Source organism: Podarcis tiliguerta (genome assembly GCF_965153285.1).
Source record: "Podarcis tiliguerta genome assembly, chromosome: Z".
Taxonomy (NCBI): Eukaryota; Metazoa; Chordata; class Lepidosauria; order Squamata; family Lacertidae; genus Podarcis; species Podarcis tiliguerta.
The window spans coordinates 2613806-2628469 of record NC_139553.1 but is presented as its reverse complement, the minus strand read 5'-3'; the positions used below and the strand labels follow the sequence as shown (position 1 = coordinate 2628469).

The 14664-nt window shown below is 48.3% G+C and overlaps 1 protein-coding gene across 10 annotated transcripts in view; it reads left to right on the top strand.

Annotated features, from left to right (window-relative positions):
* The window catches only part of DAB2IP (DAB2 interacting protein), a 312170-nt gene that overhangs the window by 68215 nt on the left and 229291 nt on the right, over positions 1-14664 (top strand). The window contains exon 1 of one of the 10 annotated variants that reach the window (XM_083422921.1): positions 9334-9739. The exons of the other annotated variants lie outside the window; for them this stretch is intronic. The gene's annotated coding sequence lies outside the window, so the exon portion shown is untranslated. Of the gene's footprint in view, positions 1-9333; positions 9740-14664 lie in introns of those variants that run through there. 10 annotated transcript variants of the gene reach the window in all.

Sequence of the window (14664 nt, the reverse complement as noted above, 5' to 3'; positions counted from 1 at the left end):
CAATAAGCACCAGCCACCATTGAAGTGACAGCTGAGAATGTTGCCATGCCTCTGAGCATGTCCAAAGTGCCATCACAACACCACACAACCTGCAACTATCTGAGATCAGAGGCTAATATTTCTGGATCTGAGGATATAATTTCAGTACAGGACAAGACCTCTATAATCTTCCATTGTACTAATCACTGTGTTGTGTGTGTGGATTTCTTGGGTTCTGAAACTGGAGCATGCCTAGGGTGCAAATCCTATCAGGACCCATGGGTGTAGCCAAGGAGGGGCAGCTGCCCCCCTAAATAAATCATAATAAATTAAAATATATAGCAAACTGAGGTTCTGCCCCCCTAACAAAAGACCTGCCCCCCCAACAAAAGGCCTGCCCTCCCCTAAAAAATCCTGGCTACACCCATGCGGAATCCTCTCTGCATTTGCCTTGCTAGTCCTGATGACCATGTTCTATCACTAGGTTGCACAATGGGAACAGTAAGCCTCTGCTCTGGGAATAAAATGGCAGCCCTCTAGAAGCAGATAATCCATGGAAACGGTTTGCGGGGAGGGGTCTGCCGACTTTGTAGCAACAAAAGCCAAACAAGACCCTTTGAGCAGTTTAATTCCCGGTCTGGTTTCTTGCTGTCAAGCCTGACGGCGATGACAGTTCTGGGAGTTCACGCAGGGCAGCAGATAGATAAATAACAGCTAGTAGAAGTGTTGCTCATTGAGAGAATTAGAATCACATAATTGTAGAGCAAGAAGAAACTCTCTTAAAAAACAGAAGCAGCTCTTTTTGAAAACATTTTCCCGCCTGTTGCAAGGGGGAAACAGATGTTGTGCTGAGGGTGCTTCATTAGCAAGATGAATGAGGTCTCTGGTGCAATTGTGGCTCATGTTCATTTACATAACAGACCATACCATTAAGACTTGACATTTGGGGGTGCTAAAAGTCTGAAAGGGAGAGTCATTATTACTGAGAGGGTTTGGGGGTGGATGGTGTAATGTCTGGAGGGGAAGAACCCAAATGGGCTGGTGGCGATGTGGAGCAACCAAACTCAGCGAAGGAGCGTTAGCTTTGAATGTAGAATGTCCCAAGTTCAATCCCCGACATCCTCAGGTTTTTCTTAAAAATAAAGTAAAATTAGGTAGTAGGCCTGAAGCCCTACTGACAGTCAGAGTAGACAAGACAATACTGGCTTAGATAGACAAATAGCCAGACCTCATCTAAGGCTGCTTCATAAGTCCAGATTTGATTTGAAATGTAGGAAGTCCACAGGTGGGATGAGTTGACTCTTGCGTAGAAAAGAGGGGATATCAGCATGTGTAGATCCCCACACAGTGAATAAGAGAACCTGCATCTACTAAAATCCCCTCTTCTACACAGGATATGAGCTAAGATTTCGGCAAGCATTTCTTACACATTTTCAAACATTCTTCAGGATTACAAGCGTACTGTTTTCTTTTCTTTTCGGGATGCTGCGTTGGGTAGCTTCCCCCTTGTCTCTCGACATTGCTTGGATAGCCTTGAACACTGACCATTGACCATAATGAAGAGTTCGATTGGCTGATGCCTCGTTAGTCATCCCATTAGTACTGACGTTGCCTGAAGTTGCCACCAACTTTCAACTGAAGCAGAACGATGGACAAATTTTGAAAGTTCCTTCTTGGGTGGGGATTGTTATGGGAGATAGCAAAATGAGTGCTTATAATGCTAGTGAAATTTCACTCTGGGTGTGCCTGTGTGTTCCTGTAGATCACACACCCCAGGCCTACATCTTAGCCCTAGCACAGGTGTTTTCTCTCCCCCCATTCCTTCTTGAATGAGTTGCTGAAGAAGCGTTAGTGCCCTCTAGCGATGCAATTGCTTAATTTCACTTGGAGCTGTGCGGGCTCAGCTCTGCCTTCCTCAAAGGATGCTGATGAGATGGCAACCAAGAAACACAAATCTGATGAGCAGAATATGGGTGCCGGAGGCAAAAGAGGAGAGCAGGGCTGTTGAGTCGTCTAAGGGATCGTGTATGGAGCCTGGTTTAAATGTGGACATAAAAGGAAAGCCTTCCCCGTGCTGTTGGAGCTTGACCTTTTATGAAAAGGAAAAGGGAGGAGGGGTACATATATTAATTTATTGGATTTATATCCCCCACCATCTTCCCTAAAGAGCCCATGGCAGCAAACACATCCGCAGGAAAATGGTTTTTGAAAACCCACCATTCCAAAAATAGTTAAAACCAGGGCTTTATTTCAGCTGGAACTTACCAGGACAAAGTTCCAGAGGGTACCATTGCTATTATAGGAGAAAAAGGGAGGTGTTCATGGTGAGTTCCGGCACCTCGTTTCTTAGCACTGGTTAAAACATTCCAGATACAGTTACACACTGCATACACTGCAAGAGGAAGACCAGGATAGAAACTGAATAACAACAATCTGTCTGTAGCGCAAAAATTCAGGTTTTCTCCCAATCCAGAATTGTTTGTGCTAGTCCTCAGTGTGCTCAGCCTAAGTTGAGTGTAAATTCTGCCGTCCACAAGACTGAGTGTGGTTACTTGGTTTTGTTACCTATTTGCTTCTTTTTGACTTTTCTATCCTGCCTTTCCTCCAAGGTGCTCAGGGTGGCATAGATACTTCTCCTCCTCCCCATTTTATCCTTTCAACAAGGAAGGAGAAGGAAATACTCGAGCCATAAGGTTCCTGCCTTTGTAACTTACCCCCACGATATCAAAATAAGCTCCAGGAGACAAGAGGGGAAGACTCAAGAGCAGCAGGTGCAGACTTAGAGCACTCCAAGCAGGCTTTGGAAGGCACAGCACATAGAACGATTCCTGCCCTCCCCAGAGGAGGAGGAGACGAGTGGTGGTGATAGGCATCTCCCAACTGAGGGGAAGAGAGGCAGCAGTGTGCGGAGGAAACAGGATGTCCTGGGAGGTGTGCTGTCTTCCAGGTGCAAATGATGTGATGGAGAAGTTGCCAAGTGTTCTCAAGCCCACTGACCACTCCCACTTCCTTCAGACTCATGCGGGTACAAATGATACTGCCACACACAGACTTTAACGTATAGCAAGGGACTATGGGACTCTGGGCATGGAGCTGAAGAGCCTTGGGGCACAGGTGGTCTTTTCATCACTCCTTCCTGTTGAAGGTCGTGGCCCAGGAAGAGAGAGGGAAATCCTGGAGGTAAACCACTGGCTGTGCAGGTAGTGTTGTCAGGAAGGGTTTTGTTCCTTCGATCATGGTCCCCGCTTCCTTGAGGAAGGACTTTTGGCAAGAGATGGGCTGCACCTCACAGCGGGTGGCAAGAATGTGTTTGCTAAGAGTCTCGTGAAGGTGGTCAGGACGGCTTTAAACTAGAACTTTAGGGGGAAGGAGACAACATTACAGATGACAGAAGAAGACATGGAACTGGGGATAATAGCTACATTGATGCTCAGCAAGCTGAGGGGATGTTCCAGAAACCTGCTAAAGGGCAAGAAAGTACAAGAAGGAAGCAGCTGGGGGGAAGGACTCGTGGTTTCAGTTGTCTCTACACAAATGCACAGAGTATGGGAACCAAGCCAGACCAACTGCAGCTTTTAATTCAGGATGGCAGATATGACCTGGTAGCAGTGGCAAAGCTGCATGCTCCAGCACCGGGGGCGGAGAGCAGGTGGGGGTGGGGCTGGTGCGCATCCTGGGGGGGTGGAATGTCACCTGCAGGGGTATGGTGTGCGTCCTGGGGGCGTGGCATGCAGCCCACGGGAGCGTGGTGTGCATCCTGAGGGCGTGGCACGTTACCCGTGGGGGTGTGATGCCTGGCATGGTGGGGGGTGCACGACGCGTATCCGGGGGTGGCCGCGATGATACCCCCCTCCCCGATGGTGACGGGAGCGGTTCGCTCCCCCCGCCCCCTGTTCCTTTGCCAGTGCCTGGTAGGCATTACTGAAATATTGTGGTATGAGACCCATGACCGGAATGTAGGAATTGAGGGGTATGACCCGTTCAAGAGAAAAGGGACAAACATGAATTTGCGTCCCCCGTTTCCTGTTGCCCCACTGATTTGCGTCCCCCTATATTTCCTGTTCTGCCACTGATTTGCACCCCCCTTGTCTTTCCTGTTGCACCATGAATTTGCGTCCCCGTCATTCCTGTTGCACTTCTGATTTGTGTCTCTACACAAATGCACAGAGTATGGGAACCAAGCAAGACGAATTGGAGCTTTTAATACAGGATAGCAAATATGACCTGGTGGGCATTACTGAAACATCATGGGATGAGACCCATGACTGGAATGTAGGAATTGAAGGGTATAAAATATTCAAAAGGAAAAAACCAAACAGAAAGGAAGGGGGAGCATCATTATATGTAAAGGCTGTGTACACTTGTGAAGAAATCCTTCACCTAGAGCAGGCATACCAGGGTGGAGGGGTCTTCGGACCCCTCAATATTTGCTGGCAGGGGCCAGGCCCCTTGATGTTGAGCTACCCATCCCAATTTGGTGCCATCTGCAAATTTGAGGAGCACCCCCTCAATTCCTTCATCCAAGGCATTTATAAAGATGTTGAAGAACCCTGTGGCACTCCACTTTTTCCAGTCACTTTTTTCCAGGATATTTTTCTTCCTGTTTGGACTATTGTTGAGACACTGCACAGAAAGAACCTAATGCAATCAACACAGTCATATGAACTGCATGTACAGTCACACTAAGAGGCAGCCAGTGTGGGGCTGTGGCTAGAGTGCTAAACAAGGACCTGGGAGACGAGGGTTCAAAACCCCACTTTGCCATGAAGCTTACAGGATGTGACTTTGGCCCAGTCATTGCCTCTCAGCCTTGCCTACCTCACAGGGTTGTTGTAGGGAGTAAATGAGGGAGAAGCATGTATGCCACCTTGAGCTCCTTGAAGAAAAACTGTGTAAATGCAACAAACAAATAATAAGCTTGCTTTTTGGTGGATTTGTTTTTCATCAGTCTGCATTAAACTGCAGAAAAGGGCTCTTGATTCTGTCACATTAAAAAACAGCTTCTTGCAGTGTTTTCTGTTGTTTGTTTAGATCAATGCACACTGGTGAGTGTGACTGTAATGCAAGAGGCGTCGGGGAGTTGCAGTTCTCTGTCAAACTGCACATGTCCTGCAGGGCCATCTTAAGCATATCTGGCACAGTGATGCAAAGCTCCCTCCGGTGCACCCCCACCCTATTTCCCAGACTTTTTTTAGGGAGGACGGCACTGCCTGTGGGGCTGGAGGAGGCAGGCAGCGCCTGTAGGGCGGCTCCTCCAGCGGGGAAGAGGTGGAGGCTGGACACGGCGCCTCCCAGCTCAGCTGGCCGCTTCGTGCCGCAGTGGCCATGGCAGACGGAGGCTCTGGGCGCGGCGCTGCTTCAGCGCGGCATGGGCGGAAGCAGGCAAGGGCGGCGAGCTAATGCCAGGAGGTGCCGCGCCCAGACTCCGCTTCTTCCCTGGCGCCCTCCAGAACTTGGCGCCCTGGTGCCCCACGCCACTAGCCTCTATGGGTAAGACGGCCCTGGTGGAGTTGAGAGATGACCTAACCTGGTTAGAAAACAGTAAAGACCTGATGAAGAAGGCACAGCAGAGGTTATACTTTCTGAGAATCCTCTGGAAAAATAATTTCTCAAAGGACCTGTTGATGGCATTTTACCATTGTACTGTTGAGAGTATTAACTTATGGTCTCTGTGTGTGGTTTGGGAGCTGCACGGTCAGGGGAAAAACAATGCTGTCCAGGGTTGTAAAGACTGCGGAGAGAATAATTGGGTGCACTCTTCTCACCTTGGATCAAATCTATGCTTCCAGGTGCCATAAGAAAGCTGCAGAGCTAGCGCAGGATAGTGCGCACCCCGGAAATGATCTCTTTCAGCTTCTGGAAGAAGGTACAGGGTTATAAAGACTAGGACTAGCTGCCTGAGAAACAGTTTCTATCCAAATGCGATTTTGGTTTTAAACGCAATGTAAGGTAGTCTCTGTGGGAGCATATTATATTTAATTATGGGGTATCAGAGTTTTTAGGGGGCTAACCAGGCTGGGATAGCTCGGATAGCAGGCTTGTTGGTTTTTGAATGTCTGGTGTAGAATTTTCAATTTCGTTGTCCTGTATGGGACAATGACAATAAAGATTATCGTATCGTATGTCCTGCACTCTGGAATAATGGAATAATGGGAAATTCTTAAATGTTTTGGTTCCACTTTCAAACCCAAGACTGGGCAATTGGGAACTTCTGCAATCCCTAGAAGATATTTGGATGGCAAGAACTGCAGGTGTATCCTTCTCTGCCTTCCACCGGCATAGCAACCCCCGCCGGAACTTGGGGTGGGAGGGGGGGGGTACATGCACACCCACATGAAATGGTCAGAGCATCCAAGTGGGCAGGGCACACCGTCCGAATAAATGCACCCTCCTGTGTAGGAAGCATCTAACATTTTCTGGCAGCGCTGAGCCCTCTAGAGGGCAGCCGCGGCTGAGAGGAAGGTGGTGGCTGGGCTGCCCTAGGGTGCTCTGCTGCCCATGGTGCCCGTACCCACCCGCACCCCCTTCCTCCAGTATTGGAGAGCAGCCTTTACCAAAGGTGTCATGGGCTCAGAAGACACTCGAACTCAGGACGCAAGGGGAAAACATGCTAAGAGGAAGGCATGCTTGGCAAATCCACACTGTGATCAACTCCCGCCCAGAAACCAATGTCCCCACTGTGGAAGAACGTGTGGGTCCAGAATTGGCCTCCACAGTCACCTACGCTCTCATTGTTAAAACTGTGTTTATAGAAAACAATCTTACTCGGCTACAAGTGATTGCCAAAGAAGAAGCTTTCTTCCCTTGTTTGTTATATTTTTATCCCACTTTTCAGACAGTTTGTGGTCTTCCAAAGCGGCTCCCAGATAGAGGGAGAAGGAGAGGTTGACCTCACTCAAGGAAAAGAGAGTGGGGTGGAAAGGGAGAGAAGCAGGAGAAATTGGACTTCGTGGCTAGAAGCAAGTGGGGATCCGCAAGGGGCCATTGATGCCCCGTTGGGGCCAGGCAGATCTTCCAATGCTGGTTTCCTGGCTTGAATAGCTCTGTTTTCCTCTGGCTGGTGGATGAGATCATAATGGCGTGGCCCCGCTGAAGAAAGGCTACAATGTTTGGGACTTTTTAGTGTGGAGATTTTGTGAGAAAGAGGTGGCATGACAGAAGTTTAGAAAATGATGCATCTATGGAAAAAGTGGCTAGAGGACAGCTTTTCTCCCTCTCTCATAAGATTCAGGGTGGATTAAAGAAAAAAAGTGTTTCTTCACGCAGCACATCAAACTCACATCCCATAGATGGCAGTGATGGTCACCAACATGGATTTCATGCATATATATATAGGATTGGAAATATCCATGGAGGACAAGGCGATTGGTGTCTACTAGCTCTGCTCTGCTTCCATAGTCGAAGGCAGGAAATGCTTCTGAATACTAGTTGCTAGAAACTACAGGAGGGGAGCCCCTTCATGGATCACTGCCTTGCCGTGGCGAAGGGGCTTGAAGAACTCAGAGAAGCTATGAACTATGCCGAGCAGGGCACCCAAGATGAACAGGTCATAGTGGAGAGTTTTGACCAAACGTGATCCACCTGGAGCAGGAACCGGCAAGCCACTCCAGTATCCCTGCCAAGAAAACTCCATGGACAAAGACAACAGGCATATAAAAGATATGATGCTGGAAGATGAGCCCCTCAGGTTGGAAGGCATCCAACATGCTACTGGGGAAGAGCGGAGGACAAGGATTGCAAGAAGATCAAACGCATCCATTCTTAAGGAAATCAGCCCTGAGTGCTCACTGGAAGGACAGATCGTGAAGCTGAGGCTCCAAGACTTTGGCCATCTCATGAGAAGAGAAGACTCACAGGAAAAGACCCTGATGTTGGGAAAGATGGAGGGCACAAGGAGAAGGGGACGACAGAGGATGAGATGGTTAGACAGTGTTCTCGAAGCTACAAACATGAACCTGACCAAACTGCGGGTGGCAGTGGAAGACAGGAGTGCCTGGCGTGCTCTGGTCCATGGGGTCACGAAGAGTCGGACACGACTGAACGACTAAACAACAACAACAACAGGAGGGGAGTGTTGCTCTTGTGTTCAGGTCTTGCTTGTGAGTTTCCCATTGGAGAATCTGCTTGGCCGCCATGAGAACAGATTGTGAGTCGAGGACCCGCAACCTGCATAGGATTATAATAAGACTCAAAGACACATTATTTTTGGTTAATGGGCAAACCACAACTTTATTATTTACAGCATGTGAGTAGTATTGGCTTAGGCATTGGATAAAACAGCAATACATGACTCCACCCGACTCAGCAGGGAGTCATTTCAGGGTTGACAACCAGTGGGAGGAGCTTGTTGATGCAAATACAACTGGAAGCTTCCCCATGACATCACCGGTGGCCGTGCCATGGCCCTAGCCACCAGCAGGATCCATGACCACCCGGTTCCTGTAATGGAATACCCAAAAGAGGAGGGGTAGATGATGGCCATACCCAATCCTCCAGCACAGTACACATTTTCCAATGCCTAACCACCAATACCAGAAAGTTGTGACAAGTTGCTACGAGGTAGGTGAAAAAACCAAGAGTACAGGTTGCTGGACTACATAGGTCGTTGGCCTGATCTAGTAGGATCTTCATATGTTCTTATGTCCTTTACTTCTGCAGCCCCAGGACAGTTGGCAGTTGACGCCAAGTGTCCTTTCTGGCAAGGAGCTCCCTGCAGCTTCTGATGTATTGGGCCAGGTGGGCATTCTCTTGCTTTCCCTCAGAGGCAATGGGTGCGGTCTCCTGGCATTCCCTGGACCCCGGCCCATGACAGAAGCCACTGTGTGCTTTCCTTCTCTACTTCTTAGTCCATTCTTAGCCCCCAGCAATGGACAAGGTGCTTTGTAGTTATATGAACATATAAACTCAGGTCCCAGCTCCAAGAGACCTACAGTCTAAAATTTGACAGTGGGAGGAGGCAGGAGAACGAGAAGAGGAATATCTGTGGCCTCCTTCCCCGCCTCCTCCTCACAGCTCGGTTTTCAAAGATAACGTACAGCCAGAGAATTCCTTGCAAGGGGCCCATCGCTAGTTTGCGAACTTCCTTCTCCCTTTCTTGCGGTTTGCTCTGGATAAAACTGCAATTAAAGCTGCTTAGATGATAGCTGGATGGGAAACACCTGAGCTCATTAAGATAATGAGAGTTCTTTGGCAGATGCAAAGCAGGGAAGGGACAGGTAAATCCAGTTCCACCTCACTCTGGCAGAAAAACACCACCCCTTTCGGGGAACCAGGAGGTGTCAAAATCTCCCTGCCAATGGGCTGCACAGCACTGGAGTGTCAGGTGATGAGGGAACCGGTCTTTCATTGGCCGTGTTCACTTTTGAGGAGAAATGAGGTTCATCTGCAAAGTTCTGTGCTCCCTTGCTGTTCTCCTGGCTTGGCATGCAGACAGGTCTTTCTAGCCTTGCCAGAGCTTCCTCAGTCACTCCCTGACTTCCACCTGAACTGACGGCAGGCAGATTCACTTGGGGAGCCTCTCTGCCTGGAGGCTGCTTCTGGGCTGCGCTCCCCCTTACAGCAAGGAGAGTACCGGCAGCCCCTTCGCTGCCTACCCTGGGCGGCTTTCCACCTTTCCTGGCTCAAACGGCATTCCGGCGCCAGGTACCAAATTCCATTCCAGCGCCCGATGAAGTCACCCCCTCCCGCTGCTCGGCTTCAGAGCTGTCCAGGGTGCCATGGCATGGGGGTCTCTGACGGCCACCGCTGCTTCTCCTCTTAGGTGAGTTGTCTTTCAGGAATGTTTGGTCAGGCTTTAACTTTTGCAGATGTAGGCTCTGTGCAACCCAGCCTCCTCCTTCTGCTCCCCGTCCCTGGCTTAAGTTTCCTGCCGAGGTGCTCGTAGGAGATTCCTCCACTGCTTTTGCTAACCAGCTCCAGCTGGCTCCTGCAGACCCCCCCATGCCAGGCCTTTCCCTCTCCCTCTCCCTCTCCCTCTCCCTCTCCCTCTCCCTCTCCCTCTCGCTTTCCCTCTCCCTCTTCTTTTTCTTTTCTCTTTCGGCTATTGCTGCTGCACACTTTTACCTGATCTGCCTGGGATGGTTGTTGACCTGAATTTTCAGCTAGAGGAGCAGCACAGCTGATGCTGGCTCATATCTGAATGAATTAGAACTTGATTTTGTCACGTCTGCAGGCCTGTCAGCCTGCCCCGTCTCTGCCATTTTGAAGGACATCCCTGATTGGCCTTCCCAGCTTGGCCTTCTGATTGGCTGGAAGCTGGTCATACCTGCAAGCTTTTCCAGTTCTGGTCAAATCTTAGCCTGTGACCTCATGTCACCTCTGATCTACCCTGATTGGCCCAACTTTTCCCATTTTCTCTGTTTCCAGAGTGGCTGTGGTGCAAACCAATAGGCAAGCAAGAAACATAATCAGTACCTTGAATGATCTTTCTTTTACTTTATTGTTTTATTTAAGTGCTATATCCTGCTTTGCTTATAGATGCTTGTTTGGACTTTGTTTCTCTTAATGTTTGTTAAACGTACAGAAATTATTGATTTTTTTTAAAATAGTGATAGGTACTTGTTTTAAATAAATAAATAAATAACAAGGTGGCCGACTGTAAAATGATCAAACACAATAAGAATCAAACTCAGGTTGAGAAAACATACTAATGCAGGGCAAATATATATATAGTCATTTCAACAGAACTCCCAAACCAATAATACTCAGAAAAAGGAGTAAGGGGAAATAATGAGGGATGAACAATATATATCCGGCTCACATTGCTTTTGCATGTGTCTGTTCTGTCTCATTACTGCACCTCCCTGCAAATAATCATGACAATAAATAATAATTCACGTGAAACCTCCATATTAAATTAGTGTTTCAACGCATAATTTCTCCCTAAATGCACATTTCTAAACACATTCTGAACATATTTCTAAATTGTAGAGCTCAGAAAGGTTCAGAAAGGGGCAGCCAAAATGATCAAGTGGATGGGGGGGGAGGACTTTTTTAGCTTACAGAAGAGGCGAGTAAGAGGCAACATGATAGAAGTTTTTTTAAAAAAATTATGCACATCATAGAGAAAGTGGATAGAGGAATGTTTCTCTCCCTCTCTCTTAACACTAGAATACGTGACATCTAGGACCGATAATAGAAAGGATTTCTTGGGGCATTGCATACTGTGGAACCAGTGTGAGAGAGCCAGTGTGGTGTAGTGGTTAAGAGCGGTGGACTCGTAATCTGGGGAACCGGGTTCGCTTCCCCGCTCCTCCACATGCGGCTGCTGGGTGACCTTGTGCCAGTCACACTTCTCTGAAGTCTCTCAGCCCCACTCACCTCACAGAGTGTTTGTTGTGGGGGAGGAAGGAAAAGGAGAATGTTAGCCGCTTTGAGACTCCTTAAAGGGAGTGAAAGGCGGGATATCAAATCCAAACTCTTCTTCTTCCTGCAGGATGTAGTGATGGTCTTTAAAAGGGCTTTAAAAGAGGATTGGGAAAAATTCATGGAGGAGGGATATCAATGGCTGTTAGCCATAATGGCTGTGCTCTGCCTCCACGGTCAGAGGCACCTGTACAGTGGTACCTTGGGTTACAGGTGCTTCAGGTTACAGGCGCTTCAGGTTACAGACTCTGCTAACCCAGAAATAGTACCTCAGGTTAAGAACTTTGCTTCAGGATGAGAGCAGAAATCGCGCAGCGACAGCGGGGGGCCCCATTAGCTAAAGTGGTACCTCAGGTTAAGAACACTTTCAGGTTAAGAACGGACCTCCGGAACGAATTAAGTTCTTAACCCGAGGTACCTACCACTGTACTTCTGAACATCAGTTGCTGGAAACCACAGCAGGGGAGAAGAAGGCTCTTGCGCTCAGCTCCTGCTTGCTGGTTCCCCACAAGCATCTGGGTTTGGACCTGATCCAGCACGTTCTCCTTGGGCTCTTATATTATATCTTAAAATATAGTTCTTTAAGATGCTGCTCGGTTGTTTTTAAACTGAAAACTGCGCCACAGAATTCAGGAAAGTGATAAGACCAAGAAAGAATGAACCCTGATCTTTGTGTTCTGTGAGGGTGGATTCAGGTCAGTTCTTATAAGAATTTGCTTTCACCAAATCCCCCAAGCAGCCCTGGAAAGCTGCATATTGAGAGATGGCCACAGGCTTGGCCAACCTGAAAGGCTTCCTTAAAGAGCAAGGTTTTGGCCATGGATGCTCTGCGTTAGACCCAACTGGTCACCTTATGGAGAGCATATCATGGCATTGCTGCAACTTGATGGGAACACAAGTAAAAATGCCAGTAAATAGTACATTGGTGGATGTTGCTTAGAACAGTAGCTTGCTCAGAAACCAGGATGAGGGGGTTATTCAAAAGCAGCTGGCGGGGGCCCAATTCTGGGTGGCAAATTCACTGCTTTTTTGTTGTTGTTGTTTGCCCTGTGCTTTTGGCAGCCTGGTTTCCTGTTTTCTTTGCCCAGTTGTGGCCATTCTGTGGGTTAGAAGCAGAGAAAACTTTCCGGCATGAGGGCTATACTCCCTCGTGAGCAACTTTCCAGGGCCCACATGCCGCTTGAGGGCCAAGGCAAAGTGAAAAGAAGGGAGAGCAATGGTGGCTGTAACTCTTACCTTATCACAGCAGGCTTCATTCCACAAAAGACGCAGAAGTTTCTACATATGTTGTTTAGTCGTTCAGTCGTGTCCGACTCTTCGTGACCCCATGGACCAGAGCATGCCAGGCACTCCTGTCTTCCACTGCCTCCCGCAGTTTGGTCAGATTCATGTTTGTAGCTTCGAGAACAATGTCTAACCATCTCATCCTCTGTCGTCCCCTTCTCCTTGTGCCCTCCATCTTTCCCAACATCAGGGACTTTTCCAGGGAGTCTTCTCTTCTCATGAGGTGGCCAAAGTCTTGGAGCCTCAGCTTCACGATCTGTCCTTCCAGTGAGCACTCAGGGCTGATTTCCTGTTTCTACATATGCACGCAGACAAACATACACACACAGCCAGGAGTGATGCCTCGTTGCCTTCTACATGTGCTATGTCAGGAAAATTTTGGGCATCACATGGCAAGACAGAGCCTCAAAAAAAGGGTGCTGTCCCAAGTCCATATTCAAAGCATGCTGGCACTTCTATCTCAACGACGTCAACGCTGGCATGGCCATGTTCACTGAATGAAAGGTAGCAGAACCCTCAAGGATGGGCTTGTCTTGCCAAATGCAAGATGTTTATTTTAAAATTAGATTCAGAAGCAATACAAACACATGTGAGTGAGAAGATTACAGATTTTATTCCCAAACAACAAGCAATACAGGTGAAAATCGAAAAATTAGAATATCGTGGAAAAGTTTGTTTATTTCAGGAATTCAACTTCAAAGGTGAAACTCATAGATGAGATAGACTCATGATATGCTAAGTGAGATGTGTCAAGCCTTGATTTGTGATCATTGCGATGATCGTGGAGTATAGCTGATGAAATGATGATCGTGGAGTATAGCTGAGTACCCCGGGGGAAAGCACTGGTGACAAATATGTCTGCGAATGTGAGGTGAAGGCTGGCAACATCATCAACCCTAGAATCATAGAATCATAGAGTTGGAAGAGACCACAAGGGCCATCGAGTCCAACCCCCTGCCAAGCAGGAGACACCATCAGAGCACTCCTGACATATGGTTGTCAAGCCTCTGCTCAAAGACCTCCAAAGAAGGAGACTCCACCACACTCCTTGGCAGCAAATTCCACTGTCTAACAGCTCTTACTGTCAGGAAGTTCTTCCTAATGTTTAGGTGGAATCTTCTTTCTTGTCGTTTGGATCCATTGCTCCGTGTCCGCTTCTCTGGAGCAGCAGAAAACAACCTTTCTCCCTCCTCTATGTGACATCCTTTTATATATTTGAACATGGCTATCATATCCCCCCTTAACCTCCTCTTCTCCAGGCTAAACATGCCCAGCTCCCTTAGCCGTTCCTCATAAGGCATCGTTTCCAGGTCTTTGACCATTTTGGTTGCCCTCCTCTGGACACGTTCCAGTTTGTCAGTGTCCTTCTTGAACTGTGGTGCCCAGAACTGGACACCCTGCCGTGTGGGAATCCATTGCAGATAACTGCAGTGCCTGGAGACATAGTCAGGTCTTGCATCCATAGCAGTGACCAGAGGAGGAACGAGCACTGGGAGGAACACAGAAAGAAGAAACGCCATGGTGCATCTGCAGCAGCACAACCATATGCTTTCCTCTGCCCCAGCTGCAACAAAACATGTCTCTCCAGCATTGGTCTCTACAGCCACCGCAGGCGCTGCAACCTTCCAACAGCTTGACTTCACCCTCAAAGTGTTTCCCAAGACAGGTAGATGCCTATACAGTGGGTTGCGAACGTGATCCGTGCGGGAGGGATGTTCGCAACCTGCAGCGGCGCATCTGCACAAGCGTGGGTTGCAATTTGACGCTTCTGCACATGTGCAAAGTGCGATTTAGTTTTCTGCGCATGCGTGAGCGCCGAAACCTGGAAGTAACCTCTTCCGGTACTTCCGGGTTCGGTGCGGTGCACAACCCGAAAATGTGCCACCTGAAGCATCTGTAACCCGAGGTATGACTGTACAGGCAAACATTCTCAGGCGCAATGTTTTCCATCCAGACATGCAAGAGGCACTAACATGGATGAAGAACACGTTCCAATGAGGCCAGAAAAGAACTCAAGGAAAGTGCAATGCAGAGCTG